The following is an 18710-nucleotide window of genomic DNA, read 5'->3' as shown; positions in this document are numbered from 1 at the left end:
CCCTTCTCAACCCATATTCAGACCGTCTTGCATGCACCTCCCGGGAATCGAACCCGGGTCACAAGAATGGGAATCTTGTATGATACCACTACACTAGCAGCGCTTGTATTTAGCTTGTTTATAAATAATATAGCTATCAATATATTTACTATTACAGTGTTTTTTGGTTTTCCTAGATGTTGGAGTGCCCTGTGTATCCTTAATATTGTGGCCTCACAAGTCTGTAGTCATCGTCTTCAAAATTGCTAGTGCATTAGCTTTTGGTCATATAGTTAGCTATAGAAGAACAAGTTACCCTTAGGGTCCAGTGATAAGAAAATTCAATGTTGCAGTGGTTACAAATAACTCTGGCTCTCTCAATTTCGCCGCCTGGAACAGATTTAAAATGTCTATTTCAGAGTTCTGTACCTTTCTCTATTATTCCTTCCACTACTCAACCCATATTCAGACCGTCTTGCATGCACCGCCCGGGAATCGAACCCGGGTCACAAGAATGGGAATCTTGTATGATACCACTACACTAGCGGCGCTTGTATTGTTTTTGTATTGATTTGGACCCTGGACCTCTCGCAACCTAAGTGAGAATCATAAACCTCCACCAAATAAACACTTCTTTGTTTGAAGTTGGATTAACACAAACACTGCACGGGAATTGAACCCTGGTCACAAGAATGGGAATCTCTCAAAACTCTGCCGACGAAAGAGATTTCAAACGTCTATTTAAGAGTTCTGTACCTTTCTCTATTATTCCATTGCCTACTCAACCCATATCCAGACAGTCTTGCATGCACCGCCCGGGAATCGAACCCGGGTCACAAGAATGGGAATCTTGTATGATACCACTACACTAGCGGCGCTTGTATTATGCTTGTTTATAAATAATATGACTATCAATAGATTGACTATTACAGTGTTTTTTGATTTTCCTAGATGTTGGAGTGCCCTGTGTATCCTTAATATTGTGGCCTCACAAGTCTGTAGTCATCGTCTTCAAAATTGCTAGTGCATTAGCTTTTGGTCATATAGTTAGCTATCGAAGAACAAGTTACCCTTAGAGTCCAGTGATAAGAAAATTCAATGTTGCAGTGGTTACAAATAACTCTGGCTCTCTCAACTCCGCCGCCTGGAAGAGATTTCAAATGTCCATTTCAGAGTTCTGTACCTTTCTCTATTATTCTATTCCCTACTCAACCTATACCCAGACCGTCTTGCATGCACCGCCCGGGAATCGAACCCGGGTCACCAGAATGGGAATCTTGTATGATACCACTACACTAGTGGCGCTTGTATTGTTTTGTATTGATTTGGACCCTGGACCTCTCGCAACCTAAGTGAGAATCAGAAACCTCCACCAAATAAACACTTCTTTGTTTGAAGTTGGATTAACACAAACACTGCACGGGAATTGAACCCTGGTCACAAGAATGGGAATCTCTCAAAACTCTGCCGACGGAAGAGATTTCAAACATCTATTTAAGAGTTCTGTACCTTTCTCTAGTGTTCCATTGCCTACTCAACCCATATCCAGACCGTCTTGCATACACCACCCGGGAATCGAACCCGGGTCACAAGAATGGGAATCTTGTATGATACCACTACACTAGCAGCGCTTGTATTATGCTTGTTTATAAATAATATGACTATCAATAGATTGACTATTACAGTGTTTTTTGATTTTCCTAGATATTGGAGTGCCCTGTTTATCCTTAATATTGTGGCCTCACAAGTCTGTAGTCATCGTCTTCAAAATTGCTAGTGCATTAGCTTTTGGTCATATAGTTAGCTATAGAAGAACAAGTTACCCTTAGAGTCCAGTGATAAGAAAATTCACTGTTGCAGTGGTTACAAATAACTCTGGCTCTCTCAATTCCGCCGCCTGGAAGAGATTTAAAATGTCCATTTCAGAGTTCTGTACCTTTCTCTATTATTCTATTCCCTACTCAACCAATATCCAGACCGTCTTGCATGCACCGCCCGGGAATCGAACCCGGGTCACAAGAATGGGAATCTTGTATGATACCACTACACTACCGTCTTGCATGCACCGCCCGGGAATCGAACCCGGGTCACAAGAATGGGAATCTTGTATGATACCACTACACTAGCGGCGCTTGTATTGTTCTTGATTTGTATTGATTTGGACCTGGAACTCTCACAACCTAAGTGAGAATCATAAAACTCCACCAAATAAACACTTCTTTGTTTGAAGTTGGATTAACACAAACACTGCACGGGAATTGAACCCTGGTCACAAGAATGGGAATCTCTCAAAACTCTGCCGACAGAAGAGATTGCAAACGTCTATTTCAGAGTTCTGTACCTTTCTCTAGTATTCCATCCCCTCCTCAACCAATATTCAGACCGTCTCGCATGCACTGCCCGGGAATCGAACCCGGGTCACAAGAATGGGAATCTTGTATGATACCACTACACTAGCAGCGCTTGTATTATGCATGTTTATAAATAATATGACTATCAATAAATTGACTATTACAGTGTTTTTTGATTTTCCTAGATGTTGGAGTGCCCTGTGTATCCTTAATATTGTGGCCTCACAAGTCTGTAGTCATCGTCTTCAAAATTGCTAGTGCATTAGCTTTTGGTCATATAGTTAGCTATAGAAGAACAAGTTACCCTTAGAGTCCAGTGATAAGAAAATTCAATGTTTTAGTGGTTACAAATAACTCTGGCTCTCTCAACTCCGCCGCCTGGAAGAGATTTAAAATGTCCATTTCAGAGTTCTGTACCTTTCTCTATTATTCCATCCCCTACTCAACCCGTCTTGCATGCACCGCCCGGGAATCGAACCCGGGTCACAAGAATGGGAATCTTGTATGATACCACTACACTAGCGGCGCTTGTACTGTTCTTGATTTGTATTGATTTGGACCCTGGACCTCTCGCAACCTAAGTGAGAATCATAAACCTCCACCAAATAAACACTTCTTTGTTTGAAGTTGGATTAACACAAACACTGCACGGGAATTGAACCGTGGTCACAAGAATGGGAATCTCTCAAAACCCTGCACATGGAAGAGATTTCAAACGTCTATCTCTATTCTTCCGTCAACTTCTCAACCCTACGGTGGCCCTGAAGTGCAAGACACCACAGCATTTCAGAAAACACAACAGCATTTCAGAAAACACCACAGCATTTCAGAAAACACCACAGCATTTCACATTGGACGGAAAGGGTATTCCTTTAGGGAGAACACTTCTTGTTTGTGATTGGACAGAGCCAGCCAGAGAAGCACTGCTGTGATTGGTTGTTTTTGCTGCCAGTCAAGAAATGACACTTCGTGATTGGTCAACACCCGACAGCGAAATATGTCCCAACCATGGTCCCACAACGTATGGTCCCAACACATCAGCCGTTAGCACACACTCAGATCTCACAGCTCCTCATATCTGTTCAGAAACTGGACAAAAGTTAAACATGTACAAACCACAGACTGTCTATGTCATGGCAAATACAGTCGCTGCTTTATTTATGTCTGTATGATGTTGTTGTGTGGACGGAGCAGCTACAGGTTAGTTTAGCCTGATGAATCCGATTCAGAAAACACGCATTTTAAAAGCTTTTCGCCTGCCGTCTTGTCTGCAGACTTGTCAAAGCGTTAATTCATGGGTTTTACTAACTGTTATCAGTATGTTGTTACTTCGGCATCACTTTGAAACGTATATTACAATTAAATCACGGTCAAATATGTTCATTTTATTGTAGGATTTACATGGAGATACGCCCCGTCCCCTCTCCAGCGCCTCTTGTTTGAATGACAGCATTGACAGGAGCAAACACAGCTGACAGCGGCGGTGAAACTCGAGCGATTAGAGCGATGCGAATATTGGGTGGTCTACCATAGTATTTACATGGAGATAAGCCCCTTAAAAACCATGAGTTAATAAAGCATTACTTCTGTGTTTACTCCTGTCATTCAAAGAAGACGCTGGAGAGGGGGCGGGCCGTATCTCCATATAAATCCTATCGGAATCGGATCCATCAGGCTAAACTAACCTGTAGCTGCTCCGTCCACACTCACAACAACGTCATACAGACATAAATAAAGCAGCGACTGTATTCACCATGACATAGACAGTCTGTGGTTTGTACATGTTTAACTTTTGTCCAGTTTCTGAACAGATATGAGGAGCTGTGAGCTCTGAGTGTGTGCTTATTGCTAACAGCTAACGGCTGATGTGTTGGGCTAATCACGAAGCGTCATTTCTTGACTGGCAGCAAAAACAACCAATCACAGCAGTGCTTCTCTGGCTGCTCTGTCCAATCACAAACAAGAAGTGTTCTCCCTAAGGAATAACCTTTCCGTCCAATGTGAAATGCTGTTGTGTTTTGTGAAATGCTGTGGTGTCTTGCACTTCAGGGCCACCGTACAACCCATATTCAGACCTTCTTGCATACACCGCCCGGGAATCGAACCCGGGTCAAAAGACTGGGAATCTTGTATGATACCACTACACTAGCTGCGCTTGTATTATGCTTTTATATAAATAATATGACTATCAATAGATTGACTATTACAGTGTTTTTTGATTTTCCTAGATGTTGGAGTGCCCTGTGTATCCTTAATATTGTGGCCTCACAAGTCTGTAGTCATCGTCTTCAAAATTGCAAGTGCATTAGCTTTTAATCATATAGTTAGCTATAGAAGAACAAGTTACCCTTAGAGTCCAGTGATAAGACAATTCAATGTTTTAGTGGTTACAAATAACTCTGACTCTCTCAACTCCGCCGCCTGGAAGAGATTTAAAATGTCCACTTCAGAGTTCTGTACCTTTCTCTATTCTTCCGTCCCCTTCATCAACCCATATTCAGACCGTCTTGCATGCACCGCCCGGGAAACAAACCCAGGTCACAAGAATGGGAATCTTGTATGATACCACTACACTAGCGGCGCTTGTATTGTTCTTGTTTTGTATTGATTTGGACCCTGGAACTCTCGCAACCTAAGTGAGAATCATAAACCTCCACCAAATAAACACTTCTTTGTTTGAAGTTGGATTAACACAAACACTGCACGGGAATTGAACCCTGGTCACAAGAATGGGAATCTCTCAAAACTCTGCCGACAGAAGAGATTTCAAACGTCTATTTCAGAGTTCTGTACCTTTCTCTAGTATTCCATCCCCTCCTCAACCAATATTCAGACCGTCTCGCATGCACTGCCCGGGAATCGAACCCGGGTCACAAGAATGGGAATCTTGTATGATACCACTACACTAGCAGCGCTTGTATTATGCATGTTTATAAATAATATGACTATCAATAAATTGACTATTACAGTGTTTTTTGATTTTCCTAGATGTTGGAGTGCCCTGTGTATCCTTAATATTGTGGCCTCACAAGTCTGTAGTCATCGTCTTCAAAATTGCTAGTGCATTAGCTTTTGGTCATATAGTTAGCTATAGAAGAACAAGTTATCCTTAGAGTCCAGTGATAAGAAAATTCAATGTTGCAGTGGTTACAAATAGCTCTGGCTCTCTCAATTCCGCCGCCTGGAAGAGATTTCAAACTTCTATTTCAGAGTTCTGTACCTTTCTCTATTCGTCTATTCCCTACTCAACCCATATTCAGACCGTCTTGCATGCACCGCCCGGGAATCGAACCCGGGTCACAAGAATGGGAATCTTGTATGATACCACTACACTAGCAGCGCTTGTATTATGCATGTTTATAAATAATATGACTATCAATAAATTGACTATTACAGTGTTTTTTGATTTTCCTAGATGTTGGAGTGCCCTGTGTATCCTTAATATTGTGGCCTCACAAGTCTGTAGTCATCGTCTTCAAAATTGCTAGTGCATTAGCTTTTGGTCATATAGTTAGCTATAGAAGAACAAGTTATCCTTAGAGTCCAGTGATAAGAAAATTCAATGTTGCAGTGGTTACAAATAGCTCTGGCTCTCTCAATTCCGCCGCCTGGAAGAGATTTCAAACTTCTATTTCAGAGTTCTGTACCTTTCTCTAGTATTCCATCCCCTACTCAACCCATATTCAGACCGCCTCGCATGCACTGCCCGGGAATCGAACCCGGGTCACAAGAATGGGAATCTTGTATGATACCACTACACTAGCGGCGCTTGTATTATGCTTGTTTATAAATAATATAACTATCAATATATTTACTATTACAGTGTGTTTTGGTTTTCCTAGATGTTGGAGTGCCCTGTGTATCCTTAATATTGTGGCCTCACAAGTCTGTAGTCATCGTCTTCAAAATTGCTAGTGCATTAGCTTTTTGTCATATAGTTAGCTTTAGAAGAACAAGTTACCCTTAGAGTCCAGTGATAAGAACATTCAATGTTGCAGTGGTTACAAATAACTGTGGCTCTCTCAACTCTGCCGCCTGGAAGAGATTTAAAATGTCCATTTCAGAGTTCTGTACCTTTCTCTATTCGTCTGTCCCCTACTCAACCCATATTCAGACATTCTTGCATGCACCGCCCGGGAATCGAACCCGGGTCACAAGAATGGGAATCTTGTATGATACCACTACACTAGCGGCGCTTGTATTGTTCTTGTTTTTGTATTGATTTGGACCCTGGAACTCTCGCAACCTACGTGAGAATCATAAACTTCCACCAAATAAACACTTCTTTGTTTGAAGTTGGATTAACACAAACACTGCACGGGAATTGAACACTCGTCACAAGAATGGGAATCTCTCAAAACTCTGCCGACGGAAGAGATTTCAAAAGTCTATTTCAGAGTTCTGTACCTTTCTCTAGTATTCCATCACCTTCTCAACCAATATTCTGACCGTCTTGCATGCACCGCCCGGGAATCAAACCCGGGTCACAAGAATGGGAATCTTGTATGATACCACTACACTAGCAGCGCTTGTATTATGCATGTTTATAAATAATATGACTATCAATAGATTGACTATAGAAGTGTTTTTTGATTTTCCTAGATGTTGGAGTGCCCTGTGTATCCTTAATATTGTGGCCTCACAAGTCTGTAGTCATCGTCTTCAAAATTGCTAGTGCATTAGCTTTTGGTCATATAGTTAGCTATAGAAGAACAAGTTACCCTTAGAGTCCAGTGATAAGAAAATTCAATGTTGCAGTGGTTACAAATAACTCTGGCTCTCTCAACTCTGCCGCCTAGAAGAGATTTAAAATGTCCATTTCAGAGTTCTGTACCTTTCTTTATTATTCCTTCCCCTACTCAACCCATATCCAGACCATCTTGTATGCACCACCCGGGAATCAAACCCTGGTCACAAGAATGGGAATCTTGTATGATACCACTACACTAGCGGCGCTTGTATTGTTCTTGTTTTGTATTGATTTGGACCCTGGAACTCTCGCAACCTAAGTGAGAATCACAAACCTCCACCAAATAAACACTTCTTTGTTTGAAGTTGGATTAACACAAACACTGCACGGGAATTGAACCCTGGTCACAAGAATGGGAATCTCTCAAAACTCTGCCGACGGAAGACATTTCAAATGTCTATTTCAGAGTTCTGTACCTTTCTCTAGTATTCCATCCCCTACTCAACCCATATTCAGACCGTCTCGCATGCAATGCCCGGGAATCGAACCCGGGTCACAAGAATGGGAATCTTGTATGATACCACTACACTAGCAGTGCTTGTATTATGGTTGTTTATAAATAATATAACTATCAATATATTTACTATTACAGTGTTTTTTGATTTTTCTAGATTTTGGAGTGCCCTGTGTATCCTTAATATTGTGGCCTCACAAGTCTGTAGTCATCGTCTTCAAAATTGCTAGTGCATTAGCTTTTGGTCATATAGTTAGCTATAGAAGAACAAGTTACCCTTAGAGTCCAGTGATAAGAAAATTCAATGTTGCAGTGGTTACAAATAACACTGGCTCTCTCAATTCCGCCGCCTGGAAGAGATTTGAAATGTCCATTTCAGAGTTCTGTACCTTTCTCTATTATTCCATTCACTACTCAACCCAGATCCACACCGTCTTTTATGCACCGCCCGGGAATCGAACCCAGGTCACAAGAATGGGAATCTTGTATGATACCACTACACTAGCGGCGCTTGTATTGTTGTGTATTGATTTGGACCCTGGAACTCTCGCAACCTAAGTGAGAATCATAAACCTACACCAAATAAACACTTCTTTGTTTGAATTTCGATTAACACAAACACTGCACGGGAATTGAACCCTGGTCACAAGAATGGGAATCTCTCAAAACTCTGCCGACGGAAGAGATTTCAAACGTCTATTTCAGAGTTCTGTACCTTTCTCTAGTATTCCATCCCCTACTCAACCAATATTCAGACCGTCTCGCATGCAGTGCCCGGGAATCGAACCCGGGTCACAAGAAAGGGAATCTTGTATGATACCACTACACTAGCAGCGCTTGTATTATGCTTGTTTATAAATAATATAACTATCAATATATTTACTATTACAGTGTTTTTTGGTTTTCCTAGATGTTGGAGTGCCCTGTGTATCCTTAATATTGTGGCCTCACAAGTCTGTAGTCATCGTCTTCAAAATTGCTAGTGAATTAGCTTTTGGTCATATAGTTAGCTATAGAAGAACAAGTTACCCTTAGAGTCCAGTGATAAGAAAATTCAATGTTGCAGTGGTTACAAATAACTCTGGCTCTCTCAATTCCGCCACCTGGAAGAGATTTAAAATGTCCATTTCAGAGTTCTGTACCTTTCTCTATTATTCCATTCCCTACTCAACCCATATCCAGACCGTCTTTATGCACCGCCCGGGAATCGAACCCAGGTCACAAGAATGGGAATCTTGTATGATACCACTACACTAGCGGTGCTTCTATTGTTCTTGTTTTGTATTGATTTGGACCCTGGACCTCTCGCAAACTAAGTGAGAATCACAAACCTCCACCAAATAAACACTTCTTTGTTTGAATTTTGATTAACACAAACACTGCACGGGAATTTAACCCTGGTCACAAGAATGGGAATCTCTCAAAACTCTGCCGACGGAAGAGATTTCAAACGTCTATTTCAGAGTTCTGTACCTTTCTCTTGTATTCCATCCCCTACTCAACCCATATCCAGATGGAAGGATAGAGAAAGGTACAGAACTCTGAATTAGACGTTTGAAATCTCTTCCATCTGCAGAGTTTTGAGAGATTCCCATTCTTGTGACCTGGGTTCAATTCCCGTGCAGTGTTTGTGTTAATCCAACTTCAAATAAATAAGTCTTTATTTGGTCGAGGTTTATGATTCTCACTTAGGGTGCGAGAGGTCCAGGGTCCAAATAAATACAAAACAAGAACAATACAAGCGCAGCTAGTGTAGTGGTATCATTCAAGATTCCCATTCTTGTGACCCGGGTTCGATTCCCGGGCAGTGCATGCAAGAAGCTCTGGATATGGGTTGAGTAGGGAATGGAATAATAGAGAAAGGTACAGAACTCTGAAATGGACATTTTAAATCTCTTCCAGGCGGCAGAGTTGAGAGAGCCAGAGTTATTTTTAACCACTGCAACATTGAATTTTCTTATCACTGGACTCTAAGGGTAACTTGTTCTTCTATAGCTAACTAGATGACAAATTGCTAATGCACTAGCAATTTTGAAGATAATGACTACAGACTTGTGAGGCCACAATATTAAGGATACACAGGGCACTCCAACATCTAGGAAAACCAAAAACACTGTAATAGTCAATATATTGATAGCTATATTATTTATAAACAAGCACAATACAAGCGCCGCTAGTGTAGTGGTATCATACAAGATTCCCGGGCGGTGCATGCAAGACGGTCTGAATATTGGTTGAGTAGGGGAAGGAATACTAGAGAAAGGTACAGAACTCTGAAATAGACGATTGAGATCTCTTCCGTCTGCAGAGTTTTGAGAGATTCCCATTCTTGTGACCAGGGTTCAATTCCCGTGCAGTGTTTGTGTTAAACCAACTTCAAACAAAGAAGTGTTTATTTGGTGTAGGTTTATGATTCTCACTCAGGCGGCGGAATTGAGAGAGCCAGAGTTATTTGTAACCACTGCAACATTGAATTTTCTTATCACTGGACTCTAAGGGTAACTTGTTCTTCTATAGCTAACTATATGAAATAAAGCTAATGCCCTAGCAGTGGCAAATAGCTTTGGTTTTATGTTGGATTTAATCACATGAATTAATGTCTAAGTTGAAATGTACAAGAAATATTTTAACTGCTACTGTGTAAAGGGAATACTTCTGTTAAAAATCACCTTATTTAGTGGGAATGCTGTTAACAGCTAAGTTAAGGCCCTGACACACCAACCCGATTTTGGGAGTCATAGGCCGTCAGAGGCGGTCAGAGGCCGTCAGAGGCTGTCGGCCATTCGCGGCGCCGTAGTCAGGTTGGTGTGTCCCGCACCATCTGACGTGACATGCCTTATTTGCACTGCCTGACCCGATGCATGGCCGATTCACCAAGCAATCACTCTGATTGGCTGTTCAGCTAGCGAATCAGAAGCGAAACGGAAGTGAGGGACGTAAACAAACGATGTAAGAAGTCACACACAGACCAGTGTTGCCAACTTGACGACTTTGTCGTTACATTCGGCGGCTTTCCAAACCCTCCGGCTACTTATTTTTGTCAAAAGCGACTAACGACTGATCTAACGACTTGTAATGGTGTTATTAGGGACTTTTCTGGTGTTTGGAGACTCACGTATTGTTCTGCAGTTAACGAGCTGCCGTGAGCCCCTCAGCCCTCCCATAGTACTGACAGGCGCGCAGACTCACAGTTGCCTCCCGCAGCAGCTCAGCTGCAGTCAGAGCAGAGAGGAGACAGCCACACTCTCCCGCGTCGAGACAGCTTCAGTCACTTAATCACCTCGTCCACTGTGTGTGTGCATCTCTGTGACAAGCTAAACATCCACGTAGGTCATCATGTCACAGTCTAAACTGTATTCACAAAAGTACAGAAAGGAGTGGGAATCAAACCCTGAGTTTAAAGGATGGTTGAAGCCATCTATTGGAGATGACAGACAGGCATACTATACTGCCTTTATTGTAAGGGATATTTCTACTAAAAACTACTCAAACTATTTCTACTTTCTACTATAATACATGATAAAATATGTCTTGAATATATTTTGTAGTGTTAGGAATCTTCAAAGTTAACTGAAGTTATCAAATAAATGTAATGTAAAACTGAATCAAACCATAAACAAGGTGGCCTGTTGGGATTAATATATATATATATATATGCCTTATTTTATCCCAATTTATGCTTTACTCTTGCTGCTTATTTTACACTGATTTTATATCTTATTTCTTACTGATGTAAAGCACTTTGAACTGCAATCCCCTGTATGAAAGGTGCGATACAAATAAAGTTATTATTATTATTCAGATGGATGTTTCTGCCCCTCTGTTCATTCTCCCATTATCCTCCTCAATCTGCCTAGAAGTATTTTAATGTTGTAGCTGTTACTATAACCAATACTAATGCAAGGGCTGCAACTGACAGTTATGTAGGCACATTGTTATTGTTTCTTATCGCTAACCCCTCTTATGGCTGATAGCTCCATTGCCGCACAAAACATGTTTTCGATGGACGAGAGGTAAATGGAACGCACAGTGCACACGCTATTTGTTGTTTGTTTATATCATGCAGTCTGTTCTTCTTCTCTGTCTTCCAGTTGTTGCCTCTTTTGAATGACGAATACACACTACAGCCGCCTGCTGGTAAGGAGAGTTATTGCCACTCATGCACTGAATTCTTTGTGGTGTGTTCCCGTGCGACACATGGCCAAGACGCAGGAGGACACGGCGACGCAACAGTCGGCGTCGGCTTCGGCGAGTTGTCTGGTGTCTGCTTGGTGTGTCGGGGCCTTTATTCTACGCACGAAAAGTTTATTATTATTATTCCGCCGGTATTTTGCCGCGCTTCTTCTCCCGCATTGAACTTCGCAGAAACTCCGTTCGAACATCAAAACGTTCAGCTCGGTCGGGAATCGATGGCTATTACTCATTCATAACTTTCATAATTCCAGAGATACATCCCATAATTCATCAAATATTTAACATTGAAGTCAATGGAGAAATTCCTCACACTTCAACAAATCTTCATGCGATTCAACTGCTAACTATTCATTCATACTTTCACTCAGAAACCTCATTCCAACTTTAAAATGTTACACATCTTTCTGACATTATTTGTGTAAAACAGCTTTTCAATCTGATTCTTACTTTTAGAGATATTAAACATTGTTCAGACCTTATTTTAGAGGTTTTCTTCAGATTTTAACATTAACTAGAGTGCGTGATGTCACAGCTAGAGGGTAGAACATCTTGAAATGTACCTTCATATATTTTTTTAAAACTGCCATAATTCCCAAACCCTACATTCCTGAGACATTATTTATCATGACAAACGTAGGAAAACATCTCGTAGCTTGAACAATGACAAATAATTCACCAAAATAATTAAACAAAATGCCTCTTGAGGGCATGAAGTGACAAAAATATTCAGCATTCCTCCATTAAACCCCATTGTAAGTTCAGGCTGATATTTCCTCACGGTAGCAGCCACACACCTTTAGTTAAACTGCCAAAAAGGCCACATTGTTAACCTGAAACCTACACAAAGATTACACTTCAGATACTCAACTTCCTTGACATGCTTCACGTTTTGAAATTTCACAGATATCTGTTACGGTTCTTCCACAAAACGTTCACATTTAAGAGGTTTATCTCTCATTCAGAACAATGGAAACCTTTGATCTTTGGACACCTCGTTAGCTCAAATATAAACACCTGTGTCATGGAACATGATGATGTCATCACTCCAACTGACATGCTCAGAGCAGCAGACTTCAGATAGCAGTGTGCCAACAGTCCAGCCGGGAAGACATCTACGGGACAGTTTTGAGATTTCTTCAAATGCCGTTGCCATGGCAACACAATGCTCGCCATTAAACACGGCTTTCTCATAACTTCAGTGAAACTGCTCCAAACGCTCCAAAACTTCACAGGTTTGGTAACGATGCAGCCATCAACGCATGTAAGCATATTATGGGGTGTCATCAAATGCCGTTGCCATGGCGACAGATCATTCGCCATGAAGTTAGTTCAGAAGTTTGCAGTTTGAATATTCTGCTGCTTTTCCAAGCCTTTTTACTTTCTTTTCTTCTCTCATCACACATTCAAGCCCCCAGTATTCATGTATCATTTTCGATCTAAATTCTTCACTTTCTTCTTACATTACATTTCAGCATAGCAGTTTAGCGTCATATTTTCAGCATAAAGCATTCCCACTAGCAATTTCTTCAGGAATTGCATTCTCTAGTTTGTTTATGCCCTTTTGTTCATATAGCAGTACTTTTCAAATAAAAGTGCGCAATACACTACTTTTGGATTAATTATTGAATGTTGTGCAAAACAATGCGGATAACCCAGAACATTTAAAAAGTTAATCGTTGCCCAGCAGTAATAATCTATAAGCAAACAGAGTATTAGTGCCGCTAGTCTAGTGGTCTCATACAAGATTCCCATTCTTGTGACCTGGGTTCAATTCCTGGGGGGTGCATGTGTTAATCCAATTTCAAACAAATAAGTATTTATTTGGTGTAGGTTTATGATTCTCACTTAGGTTGCGAGATGTCCAGGGTTCAAATCCTGGACGAGCCCAATTTGACCTGGATGGAAGATATTAGTGATTGGAAAACAATTTGACCAATTCTATGCCTTGCCTGGTACAATGTGTTCAGATCTGGAAAAAAAAGATCAATGGGCAAGTTGTTAGCAGAAAAACCCTGCATTTCTATCCAAGCAGTTCTAACATGCCAAATAATAAAAAGTGTATGGCTTTCCACATCAGTGCCATGGTTCTCGAAGCATATGCTGGGCAACTTGCACTAATGTTCTAGCACCTATTCAATCTTACCAATGGAAGACATTTTCGACATTGTTCCAATTTTGAAGACGATGACTACAGATTTGTGATTCCACAATATTAAGGATACACAGGGCACTCCAACATCTAGGGAAACCAAAAACACTGTAATAGTCAATATATTGATAGTTATATTATATATACACAAGCACAATACAAACGCTGCTAGTGTAGTGTTATCATACAAGATTCCCATTCTTGTGACCCGGGTTCGATTCCCGGGGGCTGCTTGCAATGCATTTAAGTTTTGATATCTGAGTAGCAGCTAAACTGAGGGCTGATTCTAGGCAGCCCAACTTTGAGCTTAATCAAAAAGCTGAGTCTCAATCCTAGTCTTAAAAATGCATAAGGTGTATTTAGCCCGAGCACACACTGAGAACACAGATGAGAATAAACCCAACTCCAACATGACTTCTCTGTATCTAAGGATATCTTCCCTTTATATATTCTTTATTTAACCAGGTAAAAAACTCATTGAGAATAAAATATCTTTTCCAAGAGTGACCTGGCCAAGAAGGGCAGCATGTACAAAGTTACAACATATAAAACACAGACATGAAAGGCAGACAAATACAGCTGTAAAACACAAATAAAATGGCACATTAGCCAGTCAATATGCGAAGTAAAACAAACTATTAAAATCATTCAAAAACTGGCAACATTTAAAACGATTTCAGGATATACGAGCACTCACATCGACCAATGGTGTCGTGTTCTCTGTCCTTTAAGATGGACCTGAATTCCCCCATAGTGACTAAATCTGAGAGTTTCAGCTCCTTCTGTACATTGTTCCAAGCTGTGGGGGCAGCATATCTAAAAGCTGTTTTTCCCAGTTTTGTTCTCACTGTAGGAACCAGCATCTGAATAAAATCTTGGGAGCGCAGGCCATATGGACTTTCTCTTTGACACATATATGTGCAAATGTTGGAGGGAACCAACCCAAGCAGAGATTTATAAATAAAACCCAACCAATGGGAAAGTCTGCGAGCAGACAAAGATGGCCAATTAGCAGCAGCATATAAAGTGCAATGGTGTACTCGATATCCACATCCAGTGATAAATCGTAAGGCACAATGGTACACAGTATCCAAGCTCTTTAGGCATTGGTCAGAGGCATTCATGTATAGCAGGTCACCATAATCTAATACAGGTAAAAACGTTGCAGATATCAGATGTTTCCTTGTCTGAAAAGAGAAACAGGATTTATTCCTGTAAAAGAAACCTAATTTTATTTTTAGCTTTGAAACAACATTTTCCGTGTGTAACTTGAAAGACAAGTTCTGTTCAATAAGAAATCCCAGATATTTGTAAGTAGTGAGCCTCTCAATGTCAGTCCCTTGTGCAGTACAAATATTGGGTAGAACAGATGGTAACTTTTTGCCATTCAAAAATATCATTACTTTGGATTTTTCAGCATTTAATACCAACTTTAGTTGATATAAATGGGTTTGTATGACATCAAAGGCAGACTGGAGGAAATCTAGACTTTGCTCTATAGAAGCGGAGGAACAATAAATAACAGTGTCATCTGCATAAAAATGGTAAGAAGCATTTGCTAAATTATTACATAGATTATTTACATATATGGTAAAAAGAATGGGTCCTAATATGGAACCCTGTGGCACACCCTTTGCTATCGGGAGGAAGGAAGAAAAGGACCCAGAAAATTGGACGCATTGGGTTCTCGCTGATAAATAATTTAAAAACCAACCTACAGTATGCCTAGATAAGCCGATACTGTGAATTCTTTCCGTCAGGATGATATGATCAACTGTGTCAAATGCCTTTGACAAATCAATAAATAGAGCTGCACAATACTTTTTACAGTCCAATGCCTCAATTATGTTGTTCACCACTTTAATAGCAGCAGTTGTTGTGCTGTGTTGTTTTCTAAAACCGGATTGGTGTTCTGACAAAATATCATTTGTGTCCAAGTATAATTTAAGTTGTTCACTGAGAAGCTTTTCGAGGACCTTCGCTACAACACATAATTTTGAAATTGGCCTATAATTATTAACAGATGAGGAATCCCCTCCTTTCAGTAAAGGAAGAACATATGCAGATTTCCATATGTTAGGAATCTCATTGTTGGAAAGAGTTAAATTAAAAAGATAAGTAAGCGGCTCAGCTATAAAGTCGGCTGCTAATTTAAGAAAATGAGGAGGAAGTTTGTCCGGACCTGCCGATTTGTGTGGATCCAGATTCTGCAATGCTTTATGGACCTCTATCACCTCGATAAAAGTAAAATTGAATGGCTGAGCCATGTGATGGGATGAAGGTGGTGAGGAATCAATGTTCTGTCCAGGGCCCGAATGTAGGGACTCAAACAAAGGACCAGATGAAATAAAATGTTCATTAAAGCAGTTGAGAATGGCCGATTTGTCAGTGAGGGTTTGCGAGTCTTTAACAATGCAGGCTGGTAATTCATTTTTAGTTTCTGTTCCAAATGAGTTTTTTATTACCTTCCAACATTTCCTTGGATCATTTAAGTTACTAGTAGTATTAGAAATGTGGTACTCAGATTTAGCCTTTTTAACTAGGAAGGTGAATTGATTTCGGAGCTGTCTAAAAACAATCCAGTCCACTTGGGATTTCGATTTTCTGACCCTTGACCAGGCAATATCCCTTTCTTTTAGAATGCCGGCCAGTTGAGCACTAAACCAGGGATCTTTTAGCCCTTTCACCCTAAATTTGCGGAAAGAAGCATGTTTGTTTATAATTCTAGTAAAAGCCTCATGAAAATAATCCCATGCCAGTTCAACATCACTAATGAGAGAGACCTCCTCTCTATCCCCAAGAAAACCAAGCTCCGAACCTGGGGGGACAGAGCCTTCTCCATCGCTGCCCCCACCCTCTGGAACTCCCTCCCACAACACATCAGAGACTGCACTGACCCCCCCACTTTCAAAACACTGACCAAAACACACCTCTTCAGACTGGCTTTTAATCTGTGAATTATGCTGTATTGCTGTTTTAATAACTTTTAAATGTTATTTTATCTTGTTCTAATAACTTTTAAATTCTATTTTATCATGTTTTATCACCACTGTAAAGCGTCTTTGAGCACCTGGAAAAGCGCTTCGAAATGCAATGTATTATTATTATTATCTTGTTCCAATCAAAATCCCACAGATCATGAAAAAATGCTTGCTTGCAAAAATGTTTAAAATCACGTTTAAAAACTATTTGTGGTCTTGTTTTTGGAAGCTTAGCTTGCCTGATTGTAGCTATAGTGCAATGGTCACTCATATCATTTACAAAAATACCAATATCCAAAAACTTATGAGGCGCATTTGTTAAAAATAGGTCGATAAGAGACGATTTATCTTGGTGTTTAATATTAGGACGAGTTGGGCTATTGATAAGTTGCGTAAGATTAAAAGAGTCACAGGTTGATTTAAAACTATCGGAGACAGAGGACAACCAGTCCCAATTAAAGTGTCCAGCCATTAAAATCTCATTAAATTCCAAGCAAGATAACTGATGACTCAATGATGATAAAGCCTCAATGCTTTCTGAAGGGGGTCTATAGCACCCTACAACAGTGATGAACTGACCCTTAAGAAGTTCCAATTTCAGCGCAAGTAGTTCAAATTGTCTGCTAAGAGACACAGATGATTGGATGGTAGCATGACATTTTGTTTTTACATAAATTGCAACACCATCACCTTTTCTGGGACGGTCACAACGAAACACATTGTAACCCTTAATTGCAATGTCTTTGTCCGTGATAGATTTCTTTAGCCAAGTTTCAGATAAAACAAGAACATCAGAATCAGAGGATTTTGCCCAGATTTTCATGTGGTCCATTTTAGGAAGTAGACTTCTGACATTTATGTGGATGATACCAAGACCCGACCTTGCTTTAAAATCATCAGGGGTACTCAGACAATTCAAATCTGGTCCAGGGTTTGGATGAACGTTTCCTGATAAGAGGAGCAGGATAACAATGAAACATTTCCTTTTCACCCAAGTTGTTGTTTGCATAGATTCATTATATAGGCCTATTACTCTCTTTCCACCATAGGAACACGAGCTCATCAAAAACAACCAGTTATAGGACTAAAAAGACGAATAAGACAAGGTAGAGACATGAGATCCTTGGAGATTAGAGTGCTCCAATTTACAGAGCTCTTAAACAAAGTAGAATCCCAGTTTGTGTCTTTACTAGGGAAGACAAGATGAGGCACATGTTGGACTTCATACCCTTCACGCACCTCATATGGATGGAGAATAGTCAGTAGGAGAAAAATAGGTATTAGGAGAAACATGCTGGGTGACATGTGTCAGGAGGTAGAGAGGGCCTGCTGAAGAAATCCAGAAATCAGCACAGGAATGCGGTCCGCGTTTTCCGTCCTGCCGAAGTTGAGAAATGCCAGGTCAGCGAGGTGAAAATCCGGTCCGGACTTTCAGTCCTCCCGAGAACGAAGATGACGTTGTTTGACGTCTCATGTAAACAGGAACACAAGCCCAGTCATGCTATGCTTTAGCTCAACGAACCCTGTCACTATCCGTCCCCCTGCGATCCGTCCCCCTTCCCGATCGGTACTGTGCATGTGCGAGATGGTCCGCCATATTGGACAACTCCGGACGGCAACCCAAGATGGACATTTGACACAGTGGCTTTTAGCAAAGCTCAAAAAGAAAACTCGAGAGAGAGATGAGTTATTGTTATTACATCGTGACTTCACTATTATTTAACAACTCTTTTTATTGGGTTCTTTTATTTGGGGTCAAGTACATTGTCAGAATAAGTGAGACATGGATTTAACTTCTGTTAGACAGCTATCATACTGAATACATATTTACTGTGAATGTATGCAAAAGTAT

At 40.6% G+C, this 18710-nt stretch overlaps 20 non-coding genes across 20 annotated transcripts; 1 reads left to right on the top strand and 19 right to left on the bottom strand.

Moving 5' to 3' along the window:
• Positions 1 to 32: 32 nt before the first annotated feature.
• trnag-ccc (transfer RNA glycine (anticodon CCC)) lies at positions 33 to 103 on the bottom strand. The gene has a single exon. It is a non-coding gene; the product is annotated as a tRNA-Gly (tRNA).
• Positions 104 to 459: 356 nt separating this feature from the next.
• On the bottom strand, positions 460 to 530 carry trnag-ccc (transfer RNA glycine (anticodon CCC)). Its single transcript has one exon. It is a non-coding gene; the product is annotated as a tRNA-Gly (tRNA).
• A 256-nt stretch (positions 531 to 786) lies between these two features.
• trnag-ccc (transfer RNA glycine (anticodon CCC)) lies at positions 787 to 857 on the bottom strand. Its single transcript has one exon. It is a non-coding gene; the product is annotated as a tRNA-Gly (tRNA).
• A 356-nt stretch (positions 858 to 1213) lies between these two features.
• On the bottom strand, positions 1214 to 1284 carry trnag-ccc (transfer RNA glycine (anticodon CCC)). Its single transcript has one exon. It is a non-coding gene; the product is annotated as a tRNA-Gly (tRNA).
• Positions 1285 to 1539: 255 nt separating this feature from the next.
• On the bottom strand, positions 1540 to 1610 carry trnag-ccc (transfer RNA glycine (anticodon CCC)). The gene has a single exon. It is a non-coding gene; the product is annotated as a tRNA-Gly (tRNA).
• A 430-nt stretch (positions 1611 to 2040) lies between these two features.
• trnag-ccc (transfer RNA glycine (anticodon CCC)) lies at positions 2041 to 2111 on the bottom strand. The gene has a single exon. It is a non-coding gene; the product is annotated as a tRNA-Gly (tRNA).
• A 260-nt stretch (positions 2112 to 2371) lies between these two features.
• Positions 2372 to 2442, bottom strand: trnag-ccc (transfer RNA glycine (anticodon CCC)). Its single transcript has one exon. It is a non-coding gene; the product is annotated as a tRNA-Gly (tRNA).
• Positions 2443 to 2787: 345 nt separating this feature from the next.
• Positions 2788 to 2858, bottom strand: trnag-ccc (transfer RNA glycine (anticodon CCC)). Its single transcript has one exon. It is a non-coding gene; the product is annotated as a tRNA-Gly (tRNA).
• A 1984-nt stretch (positions 2859 to 4842) lies between these two features.
• trnag-ccc (transfer RNA glycine (anticodon CCC)) lies at positions 4843 to 4913 on the bottom strand. Its single transcript has one exon. It is a non-coding gene; the product is annotated as a tRNA-Gly (tRNA).
• A 261-nt stretch (positions 4914 to 5174) lies between these two features.
• trnag-ccc (transfer RNA glycine (anticodon CCC)) lies at positions 5175 to 5245 on the bottom strand. Its single transcript has one exon. It is a non-coding gene; the product is annotated as a tRNA-Gly (tRNA).
• Positions 5246 to 5601: 356 nt separating this feature from the next.
• trnag-ccc (transfer RNA glycine (anticodon CCC)) lies at positions 5602 to 5672 on the bottom strand. Its single transcript has one exon. It is a non-coding gene; the product is annotated as a tRNA-Gly (tRNA).
• Positions 5673 to 6028: 356 nt separating this feature from the next.
• trnag-ccc (transfer RNA glycine (anticodon CCC)) lies at positions 6029 to 6099 on the bottom strand. The gene has a single exon. It is a non-coding gene; the product is annotated as a tRNA-Gly (tRNA).
• Positions 6100 to 6455: 356 nt separating this feature from the next.
• trnag-ccc (transfer RNA glycine (anticodon CCC)) lies at positions 6456 to 6526 on the bottom strand. The gene has a single exon. It is a non-coding gene; the product is annotated as a tRNA-Gly (tRNA).
• Positions 6527 to 6788: 262 nt separating this feature from the next.
• Positions 6789 to 6859, bottom strand: trnag-ccc (transfer RNA glycine (anticodon CCC)). The gene has a single exon. It is a non-coding gene; the product is annotated as a tRNA-Gly (tRNA).
• Positions 6860 to 7215: 356 nt separating this feature from the next.
• On the bottom strand, positions 7216 to 7286 carry trnag-ccc (transfer RNA glycine (anticodon CCC)). The gene has a single exon. It is a non-coding gene; the product is annotated as a tRNA-Gly (tRNA).
• A 261-nt stretch (positions 7287 to 7547) lies between these two features.
• trnag-ccc (transfer RNA glycine (anticodon CCC)) lies at positions 7548 to 7618 on the bottom strand. Its single transcript has one exon. It is a non-coding gene; the product is annotated as a tRNA-Gly (tRNA).
• Positions 7619 to 7974: 356 nt separating this feature from the next.
• trnag-ccc (transfer RNA glycine (anticodon CCC)) lies at positions 7975 to 8045 on the bottom strand. Its single transcript has one exon. It is a non-coding gene; the product is annotated as a tRNA-Gly (tRNA).
• A 255-nt stretch (positions 8046 to 8300) lies between these two features.
• On the bottom strand, positions 8301 to 8371 carry trnag-ccc (transfer RNA glycine (anticodon CCC)). The gene has a single exon. It is a non-coding gene; the product is annotated as a tRNA-Gly (tRNA).
• A 355-nt stretch (positions 8372 to 8726) lies between these two features.
• On the bottom strand, positions 8727 to 8797 carry trnag-ccc (transfer RNA glycine (anticodon CCC)). Its single transcript has one exon. It is a non-coding gene; the product is annotated as a tRNA-Gly (tRNA).
• Positions 8798 to 9275: 478 nt separating this feature from the next.
• trnag-ccc (transfer RNA glycine (anticodon CCC)) lies at positions 9276 to 9346 on the top strand. The gene has a single exon. It is a non-coding gene; the product is annotated as a tRNA-Gly (tRNA).
• The last annotated feature ends 9364 nt before the right edge of the window (positions 9347 to 18710 follow it).

This window comes from Pseudochaenichthys georgianus, chromosome 6 (genome assembly GCF_902827115.2).
Source record: "Pseudochaenichthys georgianus chromosome 6, fPseGeo1.2, whole genome shotgun sequence".
Lineage (NCBI taxonomy): Eukaryota > Metazoa > Chordata > Actinopteri > Perciformes > Channichthyidae > Pseudochaenichthys > Pseudochaenichthys georgianus.
Note: the sequence above shows the minus strand (reverse complement) of the source record. Positions and strands in the feature narration are given on the sequence as shown.